Raw genomic sequence first — 14898 nt, forward strand, 5'->3', positions numbered from 1 at the left:
GGGGGGCAGTCTGAGTAAATGCTTTAAGGTAGCAGAAAGCAGGTTGAGTATGGAAGCAGGACTTGTAGTTTTGTAAGGATAGATTATGTGAAGGGGTAAAAGGCAGTTTGAAGCCAGATTATTGAGAATCTTGTGCGCCAAGATAAGGAGTTTGTGTTTTACACTGTAGGTAATGAGGAACTACTGAAAATTTGTGAGGCCCCTATTGAACTTATACACTAGGCAGGCTATTTTGACAGAAGGGTGGAAGATGTACATCATGGTATAATAGAAGTGTAGAATTAGCAGACTGCAATCCTAACTGCAATTTACTACTTGCATGACCCTGGGCAAGTCATTAAATTCCCACTTTATAAATATTTCAGTGAATTAATGAATGAATGAATGAATGGTTTTCCTCAGTACCTTAAGGACTAAATACTACCCCAATATGCTTTTGCTCTGATGGTAGCAGTGGCTATAAGGCATGGGTATAGGGAATGCAAGGTTCCAGGTTTGTGGAGAATGGGTTTAGAAAATTGAGATTATTCTACACTTTGCATTTTTAGTTCCAGTTCCCAGAATAGTATTTGGTACCTAATAGTCACTTACTAAATGTTTGTGGATTGATTGATGGGGACGGGGGTTATATTGGTGACTGGGGAGGGTGGCTGCTGTAATGATCCTGCCTCCTTGACTTGTATACTGCCATTTGAGTTGTATTTCTTTGGCGGGAGGGACTGACTGGCTAAGGGACGTGTGCTGCAAGCATGTCAAAGGATGTTATCAGCACCTCATTCCATTAGGAAAAACTTCTCCCTCCTTCCCACCCACCTAAGCTTTAAATATCTCAATCTCCTGGGAGAACTGAACACTCACATCTAAGTGGGGTGGCAGAGCCTGAATTCTGGAAGCTCTCTTCAAAAAAAGAAGAAATCTGAGTTGAGGTTTCCAGGCACTTGGGGGAAAGATGTCATGAGCAGGAAGAAATTGTTACTTTCTAACTTGTCCCCCTGCCTTGTTGCTGCCAGAACCCAACCCCTCTCATTAAGCAACTCATAGAATAGAATAAAATGTTAGACCTGAAGGGAATGCCAGCGATTAGCATCCAAGTGCAATACATTCATTTTACAGATGAGGAAACTGGGTCTTCAGAGAGGTTTCCCAAGATAACATAGCTAATCATCAGGTTCTGAGCAGGGACTAGACCCCCATTACTTTGGTCTCCTAATTCTTCCTTCTTTTATTGTATCTGGTTGGTGTCGAAAGAAAGAGAGAGGGCTCTAAGAGGAGCAAATTTTGCTGTCTTTTGAAGGGGAATGAAAACTGGCCCCAAAGGGATCTCCAAAGAGTATTGAATTAGTTGGGAGCCAGAGGAGCTGTGTTCAAACCTGAATATTTTCTTATCTCTGTGACCATGGGTAAGTCATTTAACCAATCTGTGCCTTAGTTTCATTATTTGAAAGTAGAGACTAGATTGTCTGTGAGGTTCTTTTCAGTTGTAAAGCAATGTTATTATGGAAATAAAAACAAGGGCACAGAGGGGGAAATGGGGGTGGGAGGGTTTAGAACCCAGGAGTCTGCCATTCCAGTTTCTGATTTGAAATGTAAAGCGTGGTGATAGCATGAATCCAATTTGGAAAGTGGGTTTTGCAGAGATCAGAAGTGTGGGGTAGAGGAATAGAGGATAGCATGGTGAGAGCTAGGGGGCCTGCTCACAAAGAAGGAAAACTTCCGAGTTTCCCCTCCTTTTGAGTGAGTGGCAGTGGCAGAATTTCCCTTCAGGTCGCCGTTAGCAACTCAGGATTCGATAGCAGCTTCTATTTCAGAGTTTATGGTAAGTGGCTGGTGCAGTCACACACTCACACTCACACACACACAAACACATACAACACACCCAACCCTTTAAGGAAGTGGGTAGCAGAGCAGCAGGGGTGTGGTTAGCAACTCAGAGGAGGAAGGGGGGGACCTGTCAGCCCTCCTCTCACTCTGCAAAGGCAGCTACCCGCTGAAGCAACTAACTGCTCAGCCCTTACCTGTCCTGCCAGCATCCCCCACCTGACCAACTCCAGCTTAGACGAGAGCCCACGAAGAAGCAGACTCTGCTACTTCTGCCTTCCACGTGAGTCTCCCCTCTCTCAATTCCAGTAGGTGAGAGGGGGTGCTGGTTGGCGGGGAGAGGTGGGGTTGGGAAAAGTTGTCTGCTTTGCCTCAGTGGGCTGGGCTGGCCTGTGGCTCTGGCTCCCTGACTGGGGCTGAAAGGGGGGTGCAGTGCAGAGGAACTGGGAGTTCCTAGGAGGAGGAGGATCAGGAATTCTGAACTGAAAGGTACTGGGTGTGTGTGTGTGTGTGTGTGTGTGTGTGTGTGTGTGTGTGTGTGTGTGTGTGTCTGGGGGTGGGGGCTCTATGTGTATGTGTGCCTGCATCTGGGTGCTCCTGAGGTGTGCTCCACAAGGGAAAGGTGAGTCTATTTTGGGAGGGGAGTTGAGACTGTGAGGTTAGATATCTTTTTGGGCCATTTGACACACATGGAAGGAGAAAAAAGGCAATATATATATATATATATATATATATATATATATATATATGTATGTATGTATATTGTTGAAGGCTCAGAGACCCCCATGAGTCTATAGAAGTTTGGTTTGAGAGATGGTTAAATTCTGTCAGGGATTTTCAGGGCTCTATCTCACCAGCTTCTCTAATCATTAATGCTCCCTTTTTCTCACTCTCAAATCCCTTTGGTTTTCTTAAAAAGCTTTCTAGCTGTATTTTCTACCCCACTCCCCCCCCCCCCCCCCCCACAGCTTCCGTCCCCATAGCTTACAGCTCCTTGTTTCTTGTTGGCCTTTGACAGGGAACCTTATAAATATGGTATCATAAAGCAGGTAGTATCTAAGGGGCTTGATCTTTTTGATGGGGAACAAAGTTAACACTTGATGGGCCAGTACTTTTCTCATTCCTTCTGGTAGTTGTTAAAGGGTTAAGTTCTGAGCTCCCATCTCTTCTGGCTGTCAGGCTGTGCGTGGGCAAAGCCCAGGGCTGCAGCCTCCTGGTGGGGGAATGCAGAACATATGGGTGATATTCCATGCCCACCGAATTCTACCACCTGCCCTAGCCCTCCATCATATGACATGAAGATCCCTTACCTCCTGGTCTCTCTCAGAGAGAAGATGGGCTTTTGACACACCTGGGATCCCTCAAGGTGTTGGAGTACAGACTGGAGCCAGAAGGATGGCACACTATGCATGCTGGGTCAGCATCAGGATGTGGATATAACATTTGTTATCTCCTTGACCAGAGGAGTGATGACTTAAAAAAACAAAACAGTTATACTAGGCACAGTAGTTTAGGGGGAATAAAGAGCTTCCCCCCCTTCTAACTTCTTAACAAGTCCAGGAAGACTATTCTGATCTAGAAGCCAGAACTGATTCATATTGCTGTTAATACTTTGGCCAGGGTGAACATATGATACTCGAAGCTCTAGTTTGAAGAATCAGAATCTCAAAGCTACAGAACTGGAAGGGACATGTAGTGGTTCTTTAGACCAAACCTTTCATTTCACAGAAGAGAAAACTGAGACCCAGAGATGTTCAGTGACTTGGCCAAGGCAACACAGACAGGATTCACTCCTTTCCCTGTTACTCCTAATGTGACAGTACCAGGACATTTTGTACCAGATCCAGGTATATTCTGTTTCTAAGAATAGCTATTCATTCAGGGTAATAATGTGGTCAATTCAAGGAAAGAGATTCCAGGAGAGAATTAAATCCCCTAAATTCTTCTTTAAGCTATATCTTTGATTTTCCATATGATCTTTGATAAGATACCACTGGGACTGGACTTCAGTTAACCCATGTAAACTATTATGAGGATCCTTTAGGGTTGGAGAAAAGACCATAGGGTGATGGACCTATAGAATGTCATGGCAACATCGTGTTCCTGTCTCCCAAGGAGGAGATGACTAAAATAATAAGTACCAAAAAGTGCTTAGAGTGCTTTAAATATAATTCATACATACCTTTCAGAGGATTAATGACTCTTTACTAGGCACATGTACTAGGCACATATTACAATATTATTGTTCCCCTTTGAGTAGTGGGCTGAGCCTTGACTGAGGAGAGGATAGGTTATGTTGAAATCTGGAGGCAAGAATTCTTTCTTCTCTTCTCACTCTGCTTCAGTTCAAAAGATTCATCCCAGGCTCTTTTTTGGAGGGGATTAGGTGTGGGTGGGACCAGCAGGAGGGAAGAGGAAGCTTATGGTTCATTGGAAGAAGGTTGAGACAGTGTTTAATTATACAGAGGTTATTATACCTTGTGGAACTATTCTTAATTTTGAATATATAACTTGTGATCCAGTACCAAAGGTTTTTGCATTTATCCAGACTGAGCTCAGTCTTGGTGGCTGCCAAGGATTTCTTGGTTCATTTTGCCCTTACCTTGATTTGAGTCTTGGAAATCTTAAAATATAAAGTGTATCTTGTTTAGGTTTGCACAAATGTGGGTAAAAGAGTTTTCAACTTTTATATAAACACTCAAGGTAATGATTCATAACAAGAATAGGACAGCCTTTATTTCACTCCATAGTAAAAGTGGAAAACACATAAAGGATGTATAGTTATACAATTATTCCTCTTTCATTAGTGAATTCCAATCTTATATAGTTCCCCTTGATATATAATGCCCCTATCTTTGCCATGGATTCTCTTTGGAAAGGCAGTAAACTTGGAAATCCTAGGGAGGCAAGTTCCCAACATTCTGATGAATTCTATTCCTCAGAGATACATAACAGTTTCATGGTATAAAGACCTATGATTTTGATTCTTTATAGGATGTTTTTTAACAGATAAACTTGGAAAGGGTCTATTGATCTTATAAGAAGAGCCAGAAGAAATTAAACATCATCATCATCATTTTTGTCTCTGGGGGTTTTCCTTTCTTTGAGATTGTTGTTTTTCGGTTGTTTCAGTCATGTTCAACTCTTCATGGCTACATTTGGGGTTTTCTTTTTTTATATAACTTTTTTTTTAGGTTTTTGCAAGGCAAATGGGGTTAAGTGACTTGTCCAAGGCCACACAGTTAAATAATTATTAAGTGTCTGAGGTTAGATTTAAACTCAGGTATGCCTGACTCCAGGGCTGGTGCTCTATTCACTGCGCCACCTAGCTGCCCCCCATTTGGGGTTTTCTTGACAAAGACACTGGAGTAGTTTGCTATTTTCTTCTCCTATTCATTTTATAGATGAGGAAACTGAGGAAAACAGGGTTAAGTGACTTGCCCAGGGTCATATAGTCAGTATCTGAGTCTGAATTTGAACCCAGGTCTTTCAGACTCCAGGCTTGGCATTCTAACTACTTCAATACTTAGCAAAGAAATTAAAGAACTTTACCTCTAAATACCCTATTATTCCTTCTCTTTATAAAAATGCCATGAACATGAATATTTACATTCCTTTCTAATTCTATCTATTCATGCCCTTAGTTGTTTTGTAATTTTATTTTTGTTACTTCTTTTTAGGTTTGAAAGGGGTATGTTGAGAGCACTAACTACTATATCTTTGCTGTCCCTGAAGTTAAATTAGTTTTCCTTTCAAGTACTTAGGTCTATATTCAGTGCATATATATTAATTATTGATATTATTTCATTATTGATAGTACATTAAAGTAAATATATTATCCCTATTTATTTTAATGCTCCTTATTTTTTAATTATTGCCTTATTTGAGAAGAAATTGAGCACTCCTTATGATTGCTATACTTTCTGTTTTCAATTTTTCTTGAAACATAATGAATTCTATCCCTACCCTTCTGGGTAGGGATCTTAGAGACTATCACTGAACTCCAGATAGATTATACCTCACTTATTCTTCATATTTTTTTCTGTTAGGAAATTCTTTCTGGTGTCTACCCACATGCCTTTGTAATGTAGTTTGACATTAGTTTATTCATTCATTCCTTCAATAAGCATTTATCAGATACCTTATTTTGTGGAAGACATGACAATTTACCTCTTATTCAGAGGAAACAAAGAATGAATACCCAAAATCCTGACCCTTGGGAGGACATTATAACTTCTAGCCTTTCAGTCCATCAAAGTGGGGACTATGGCTCCATTGTATACTGTGTTGAGTATTGTGTACCCACTGAGGACTATGAGTGGACTGCAAGAATGGGAGAAGGTAGAAGAGCCTTATATGATCACTTCCATTTGTGACTGAGCCAGTGCCACTTTTGAAAGTAGAAATGGATAGCCCCCCTCCCACCCCAAACTGAGTTTTCCATGAAGGTTATGTGATCATTTAATTTATGCCTTACATACTAGTGAGGGCTATTTCATGATCACAAAGGGTGATTAGAAATCCAGAATGATTATTGTCATTACTATTAAATATTTTACAAATATTGATCCATTTTATCTGCACAACAGTCCTTAGAGTCATATTTTATTATTAAGCTAGAATTTATTTTACTAATTTACTACTTTATAGATGAGAGAACTGAAGCTGAGAAGGATTAAGTGACTTATCAGGAGTCATATACTATGTTTTAAAGCAGGATTCAAGTTCAAGTGTTTCTAACTCCAATTCAGCCATTCCAGTCATTACACAGTCAACCATAATTAATGCAAAAGTACTCAAGGTTGACAATACAGAGTTAAACCAAGCCCAGTAGAAAGAGCACTTTGGCTTTGTAGTCCAAGGTTTTGTTGTTTGTCGATTCAGTTGTATCTGATTCTTTATGACCTCATTTGGAGTTTTCTTTTAAAAGATATTGAAGTAGTTTACCATTTACTTTGCCGTATTTTGCATATTTTGCAGCTGAGGAAACTGAGACAAATAGGATGAAGTGACTTGTCCAGGGCCTTCCTAACTTCAAGTCTGGCACTGTTTCTACTGCACCACCTAGCTGTCCAGGAGTCAATTCAAACCCCATGTATAGTGTTCTGTTATCTATTTGACATTGGGGAGGCTACTTAACTTTCCAGGGCTTTCAGTGTCCTCATCTATAAAATGAAGGGGTTGAACAAAATGGCCTCCATGGTCCTCCCAGATTAAGATTCTTTTTGTTTGTTTGTTTGTTTGTTTGTTGCAAGGCAATGTGGTTAAGTGGCTTGCCCAAGGCCACACAGCCAGGAAATTATTAAGTGTCTGAGGCCAGATTTGAACTCAGGTACTCCTGACTCCAGGGCCGGTGCTCTATCCACTGCACCACCTAGCCACCCCCAGATTAAGATTCTTAATTGTCACAATGGCAGGTTTGAGAGGAGAAATTTTGTGTCTTTGTGTGTGTGTGTGTGTGTGTGTGTGTGTGTGTGTGTGTGTGTGTGACAGATGACAGATAGACAGAGGGAGGGAGGGAGAGAGAGAGAGAGAGAGAGAGAGAGAGAGAGAGAGAGAGAGAGAAAGAGAGCTTGCCCAGTGGCTAAAACAGGTGTTCCTAGAACAGAGGATCAGAAACATGAGGAAAAAGTGGAGTTTCTTCCTCTGAGGCTCAGAATGGTCTGCCTTAACCAAGGCTGTCCATTGTCCTTTAGAAGAAATTGAGCAATCCTTATGCCCTTTCAAACTCATTGGCCTACTGTTATTAGTAGTAATACCTTGACTTATTCTCTTCTCCTCCCCAAGCCCCCATCCCCACCTTCACTCTCATAAGGAGCTTTTCCCATTGATGGGAACAATCCTTTGAGTTCTGCAAGGCAGAGAAGATGGTAGCTGTACCTTTGTGGCTTTGTTCTGGTGGCTGCTCTCAGGGAGAGGTCTGAGGGGGTGGAAGTGGGGGATGGGGCAGCCTTTTGAGTCACTCAGTTGTTTCCCATGGTATAATTATTAGTCAGATGGCAGTTTGATTAAGAGAACAGAGCCTTAATATGAGTTTTCACTATTTTTTTTCTTCCAGAGTACACTTTTTATTATCAATTATGGCGCAGAGGGATATTCAGAGGAAAGCAGATTTCTTGGGTTTCGGGAACAGGGAGTTAGTGTGGTAAAAGTAGAATAGGGTAGTGGCTCAGGTTCATGTTCTGGTCCTTAGGCATGTCACTTAATATGCCTGGGTCTCAGTTTCCCCAAGTCTAAGAAGAGGGGTTTAGACCAGTTGATCCAGGAAATTTTTGCCAACTTTAAATGTTTTCCTTTGTAGCAAAACTTGTAGCAAAATGGGATCCTGGAAATTCAGTATTTTTTTTTAATATCTGGGACTTCTCTAACTTGTCCTTTTCTCTCATAAGAGCCCCTTGATTTGTTGTTGCCACCAACTAGCAAACTATAGGAGGATTCTCTCTCTGTCCTCTTTTTGATCATCGGATTCATGTGAAGCTCTCTCTCTCTCTCTCTCTCTCTCTCTCCTCTTTCCTCTGCCCCCACCTTTTCTTTTCCTCTTCTGTGTAGATGATGGTAAAATGGTGGGTAAAAGAATGTATTCCCAGTAGAATTTAGCTTCTTCAAGAACAAGAACTATTTCCTTTTTGTGTATGTATCTTTGTCATCTAATACAGGATCTGGCTTTATAAATGTCTTTTGAATGAATGAATTAGGAATTCTGATTCTGTTCTGCCTTCTGTCATGTGTCTCTGAGCTATTTGTAGGCATGTTCTCTTGAATATTCCTACCTTTAATCAGTCAACAAGAACAGATTATGTGTCTATTATGTTGCAGGCATTATGTTAGATTAAGGATTTAAAAAGAAAATGAAATAATCACTGCCCTCAAGGGGCTTATCTTCTAATGGAAGGACCATCATTTGTGCTATTCTGCTCCCTGCCCAATATTATTCTCCTTCTTAAAGATCCAGGTGACTCACTAATACTGGGAAACAGATAGGAAATGGATAACAATAGGAACTGGAAGGGACCCCAGGTCATCTAATCCAAGACCTTCACTTTACAGATGAGGAAACTGGTGCCCAAGCTAGTTGTGACTTCCCAAGATCATATGCTATTAAGCATCAGAGACAGTATTTGAACCCAGGTTTTCGTTTTCTAAAGCTAGTGCTCTTCCCATTGTAGCTCCTAAACCATCCCCACCTCCCTTCCTGTCTCATTCTAGATTAAAATAACCTTCTTTAGGACTCTTAGAAGTTCTGGACCTAAGAAAATTCATTTAACCTCTCTTTACCTCAGTTTCCTCACCTGTGTGAAATGGGGACAATAATATTTGGAGAATTTTCCTCACAGGGTTATTGTGAGTCTCAAATGGGCTCTATCAGCCTATAGGAATTTCAGATGTTATTATAAATAACAATGTTATAATTTTTCTTGTTTTTTTTCAAGGTTTCTTCTCCTTTTTTTTTTTGCAAGGCAATGGAGTTGAGTGATTTGTCCAAAGTCACACAGCTAGGCAATTATTAAGTGTTTGAGGCTGGATTTGAACTCAGGTCCTCCTGACCTCAGGGCTGCTGCTCTAGCCACCACACTTCCTAGCTGCCCCTTGCTCTTTTCCCTTGTTCTCAAGTCTCAGTTAATGTTGTTTGCCTCCACCATTGAGGTTTTGAGCTCTCAATACATTTTCAGTTCCTAATTTTGTGGTTTTGGGGCCTTTGTTCTCTAGAGTGCTTCTCTTTAACCATTACTTAATAGACTTGATAGAGGCTTGGTACTTAATAGTTTTCAAAGAAGCCTTTAAAGGTCTTTCCCCAGGTTTATACATAGTCAAAATCCCTCCAATTTAGGGAACAAGGGGATAGCTCATCAGAACCTCATTCCTAACGTCCTTCAAGGCTCAGATCAATTGGGTTCTCTGGATTCTCACAGTTGGGTTCCTAGTTCTTTCTCTTCCCTTCTCCCATATTACTTTGTGTTTTCTTTTTTTTTTTAATTTATTTTTATGGGAAAATGTACGAACAATATAAAGAGGAAATACATATATATCACAAAGTAATTATGGACAAATATGTATATACTTTGTAGTAGATATGTATGTGTATTATATATAGTAGTATATATAAAACACAATATAACATGTAAAGAGAATGATTCTCTATTTATACATACACACACACATACAAACAGAACTGAAACATTCCTCAGACTTTTCTCTTTCCTTGAGTTGTGGCCCCACCCCTCTGGGACACATGCAAGTTTATATATGTACACAACAAATAGTTATGTTTGTGTAAATATATGCACACACATACATACACATGCTTCTTATATACATGCTTCTTGAGGACACAGATTATTTTTTAAAAATTAGAATAATAATGTGATATAATTCAGGTAGCAAAGGATTGTGCCATGGATCAAACCGAGCCTGGTGATCATTTGTTTTTAGCATCTTAATCTTGGTGATTCTCCCCCTTCTCCACCTCCTCCTCTAGCTCTTTATTATGCAGATCAAGGAAAATGGAGTTGGGAGAGTAGCCAGTCATGACTCATAATACCAGGTCCCACAGGATCTCCCTGGTGAAAACACAATAGATAATGTAGAATTATTATCTTCCTATCTCAAGCATCATACACAGGTAGATTCTTTTTTTAAAATTTTATTTAAGGCTTAAGTGACTTGCCTAAGGTCAGTGCTCTATGCACTGTCATGCCTAACTGTACCCACAGGTAGATTCTTCATTAAGTGTTCTTTTCAGTGAATTGAATGAATGAATGAATAACCTTTTGACCTTTTAGACAGGCTTCTAGCACAAGGTAATAACTTCAGTTGATTACCTTTGGAAAGAATGGTAGGGTTATCATCTATGTCGTGGATGCTTCAATGGATAGAGTACTGAGTCTAGAGTCAGAACATCTGAGTTTGAGATTGTCTCAGGCATTTACTACCTGTAGGACCCTGGGTAAGGCACTTAACCTGTTTTTCATCATTTTCCTCATCTGCAAAATGAATATCATAACATCTACTTTAAGGGGCTGTCATAAGAATCAAATGAGATAATATTTGCAAACACACCACAGTAGGACTTAGTAGGTGCTTAATAAATTCAGGTTCACTAAACATTCCATTCCTTCCTTCACCATGAAGTATAATGGAACAGGCACCAAATCTTTTACCTTCCTCTGCCTCTACATTAATAGTGAGTTCCTTTAAATCAGGGAGTTATCTTTTGCTTCTTTTTGTATCTCTAGCAGTTAGCACAGTGACAGGAACACAGTAGGAAGTTAATATATGTTTATTGACTGACTCCATTTTTTTTTTGACATTGTATATGCAATTATCCTCATCAATTCATTCCTTTGGGTAAAAAAAACCCTAAAACTTTATTTCCAAGGAGACTCTGTTAAAATGCAGAGGTTCAGGGGTGGCTAGGTGGCGCAGTAGATAGAGCACCAGCCTTGGAGTCAGGAGTACCTGGGTTCAAATCCATCCTCAGACACTTAATAATTACCTAGCCGTGTGGCCTTGGGCAAGCCACTTAACCCCATTGCCTTGCAAAATCTAAAAAAAAAAAATGCAGAGATTCAGAAAATTGTGGTGTAATTCAGGTAGCAAAAGATTCTATCATTGACCAAATAAAGCCTGGTGATCAGTTGTTTTTAGCATTTTAATCTTGGTTATTCTCTGTCCCCCTTCTCCACCTCCTCCCCTAGCTCTTTATTATGCAGATCGTGCAAAATGGAGTTGAGAGAGTAGCCATGACTCATAATACCAAGTCCCACACGATCTCCCTGGTGAAACTGGGATTCAGATTCTGAGACCTGAGGTTTCATTCTGTTTTTTGTTTTCTGGATTTCTCTGGAATTTTTGACTGAATTTTAAAGGTTAGCATGTTAGATTCCAGTAGAAAGAATGGCACAGCAAGAAATAGGATTCTTAGTCACTTTTATGCCATTGACTTTTTTTTTTTTAGTTTTTGCAAGGCAAATGGAGTTAAGTGGCTTGCCCAAGGCCACACGGCTAGGTAATTATTGTCTTAGGCCAGATTTGAACTCAGGTACTCCTGACTCCAGGGCTGGTGCTCTATCCACTGTGCCACCTAGCCGCCCCTGCCATTGACTTTCTATGAGACATTATGAGGCATTTAATTCTCAGCCTTTGGCAAAAACAGAAGAAAAAAAATAATAATCAATATTTGTATATACCCATAAACATGTATGTGTGTATGTATATTATGCATATATATTTATCATTTTAAATTATACAGGGCAATTTGTCTATATTATCTCATTTGATCCTCCATAATGGCTTTGTGAGATAGGCACCAAAGGTCTGCTATTTTTATTTTACAGATGAGGAAACTGAGATTCAGAGAGATCAGACAGCCAATAGTGGAGGAGGAAAAATTCAAATTTAGGTCTCTCTTGGCTCCAATTTCAGGATTTATCATAGTAAGTGAGGGGAGGATAGGGAGGAAAAAACTGAGACAATATAATTTTTTTCCCTAGCTCTAAAGCTTTACTTTTTTGCTTTTTAAAAAATGTTTAAGGCCAAAGAACAATGTAACTTAGCAGCAACGTATGAGTCAGGGTGTTCTAGGTTAAAGTTTGACCTCTGACATAGGATGACTGTGTGACTCTAAGCAAGTCACTTACCACTCAGGAAACTTTCTAGGATTACAAATTGCAGAGAAGATTCTAGTTTGCCCTGGCACAGAAAGTTCTTAAGTCACTCCCTTCCCCCAAAAGATTGAGGTTAGGTACTGATTTCTAGGAACACAGACATAAAATCCTGTCCTTGCCTTCAAAGACTTATATCTCCATGAGAGGTTGTTAGATTATGAAAGGTATGTTGTTTTGTTTGATAGAATTTTTTAATTTTTTAAAGGAAAGGAGTTAAAGAATTAAACTATATAGCCTGAATCTCAAAGCCAGTTGGTGTGGGACTCTCTTCTCATCCGCAGCAATAAGCCTTTGTAAGGGACAAGGCAGACTTGGTGAAATCAGGATAGAGAAGAGAGCCAGGCTCTTCCAATATCTTTGTCTTTTAGAGTCACTTCAGGTGTTTCTCACTTCCAGCTTTGAGCAAGAAGATCACTTCAGGTTACTGAAGGAAAAATAGGATTCTTGGAAGAAGCTGATATGGGAGGCACTAACATCTCCATCATGTCCCTATCCTCAGCTTGCTACACTAAAGACTTGGGGAAGTTTCTTTTGGTTGAGATTTAGAATTTCTCTCTTGGTTGAATAGAGCTATTTCACTTTCAGTGCAAGAACTCCTTCATTCTGTATTATCTAGTTTATATTTTCCTACATATATTTTCTCTGATATTTGATTTACTATCACTTGGTTAATGGATTTCTTGGTTGTTTATGTGTAATCATTATGGAACTGGCATTTAGTGAGAATGGAGCTTGGATATAAAGCTTGGGATCCTGCTTCCCCCAATGAACAGTGATCAAAAGTTTAACTTGAACCTGAAAACCACATCCCCTAGACTGAGGAAAGCATAGTGACTAGACTTCTGAAGCCAATCTCTTGCTTTTCCTCTTGGCTAGAAATAAAATCTTTCCACCACTGGTAAAGGTTGGGGGAGAAGAAACTAGAAATATCTACTCTGCCTCCCTTTAAACCACAAAACAAAATTCCATGCTCTTTGTGGGTGATGGCATTTGCTACAAAAATATTCTGTGATAAATGTTGTAGAGTAACCCCAATATAGAAGAAATGGAAAGCATAGACTTTAAGTCCTTGGAGAGTTGACTTGTTTAGGAGATAAACACTAATTTTAAACATTTTCTTGTTGGTCAATTATTTAATTTGGGATTTTTCTACTGGGTGGGAAGAAATTGGAATACATCTATTGGCTGAGGTAGGGGCATGAAGAAGGGTTTGGGTCACCATTTTCTATGTTCAGTGGACTATTAACTTGGAGAAGGGATTTGAGGTCACTATTGATGTAATATAGGATTTGTGGGTGGGGGTAGGAAAGATTGTTTAAGTTATATAAGAAATTTTCCTCTACCTCCCCTTTCCCACCCTGCTCTCCTCTTTCTCTTCTTGGTTAATAAAGTTTTTCTCCAAATAATTTACATTTCAATTTTGTTTCCTCTATGCCATCCTATCTTTGTCATGTATGCATTGAAAGTCAGTGTTTGTGGTCTATTACAGGAAGAAGATCTGAGACTTTTAGTGCATTGTGAGTTTAATGAGTCAGTTAAAACACGGCATCATAATGATTAAAAGGTGATAATCCTGTTATGCTATGCCTTGTTCTGTTAGAACATATCTGCAGTATTTTAATCAATTCTGAGTATCATATTTTAGGAATAACATAAGAAATGTGAGAGATGAATATCCTTAAGAGGGCGACCAGGATGGTGCCTTGAAAGTAGGCCATATGCAATGCAAAAATGCAGAAGGAGCTGAGAATGACTAGCCCAAGAAGGAAAAAAATGTAGGGGAAAAGACTTTAGACTACCTCTATTTAAACACAGAGGGAACAATTAGGGACAATGAGTAGAAATTGCAAAGAACTGCAATGCTCAAACTTGAATTTGGCTAAGAAGGAAAAGTAGAATTAACCCTGAATGGGGTTGGCTGCTTTTTTGATCAAGTAACTTTCCCCTCTTAGGAGAGCTTCAAGTGAAGGCTTGATGGCCACTCATCTACAGGGGATTCCTGTCCAGATATAGGTTGGAATAAATGAGGTCCCATATGACTCTGACATGATGTGATTATATAGGTTCATTTAGTGCTGTAAGATGGACTTCTACCATTCTGATTTGCATTCCTTATTTTTTTTCCCTTTCCATATATGTCTTCAGAGAACTTGCTACTATGAAGATGACTTTTCCATGTATGGTTTTAGTTTAGGCCTCTCTCCCAAACTCTGCTCTCAAAATTTCAATAACAAGAACAACATCAATTACAGTCAGCATTTGTTTTGTGCTTTAAGGTTTGCAAAACACTATACATGTCTTGTGACTCATTTGATCCTTACAACAACCCTATGAAATGGGTGCTATTATTATCTTCATTTTATAGAAGAGGAAGCTGAGGCTGAAAGAAATTAAATGACTTGCTTAGAGTCACTGG

At 39.6% G+C, this 14898-nt stretch overlaps 1 protein-coding gene across 8 annotated transcripts in view; it reads left to right on the plus strand.

Moving 5' to 3' along the window:
* The first annotated feature begins 1867 nt into the window (after nucleotides 1–1867).
* Nucleotides 1868–14898, plus strand: part of PTK2B (protein tyrosine kinase 2 beta) — a 177985-nt gene continuing 164954 nt past the window's right edge. For 4 of the 8 annotated variants that reach the window (XM_074209992.1, XM_074209984.1, XM_074209985.1 and 1 more), the window contains exon 1: nucleotides 1868–2101. The gene's annotated coding sequence lies outside the window, so the exon portion shown is untranslated. Of the gene's footprint in view, nucleotides 2131–2152; nucleotides 2308–14898 lie in introns of those variants that run through there. The other 4 variants (XM_074209990.1, XM_074209991.1, XM_074209986.1 and 1 more) reach the window with 3 other exon arrangements.

Source organism: Macrotis lagotis, chromosome 1, assembly GCF_037893015.1.
Source record: "Macrotis lagotis isolate mMagLag1 chromosome 1, bilby.v1.9.chrom.fasta, whole genome shotgun sequence".
Taxonomy (NCBI): domain Eukaryota; kingdom Metazoa; phylum Chordata; class Mammalia; order Peramelemorphia; family Peramelidae; genus Macrotis; species Macrotis lagotis.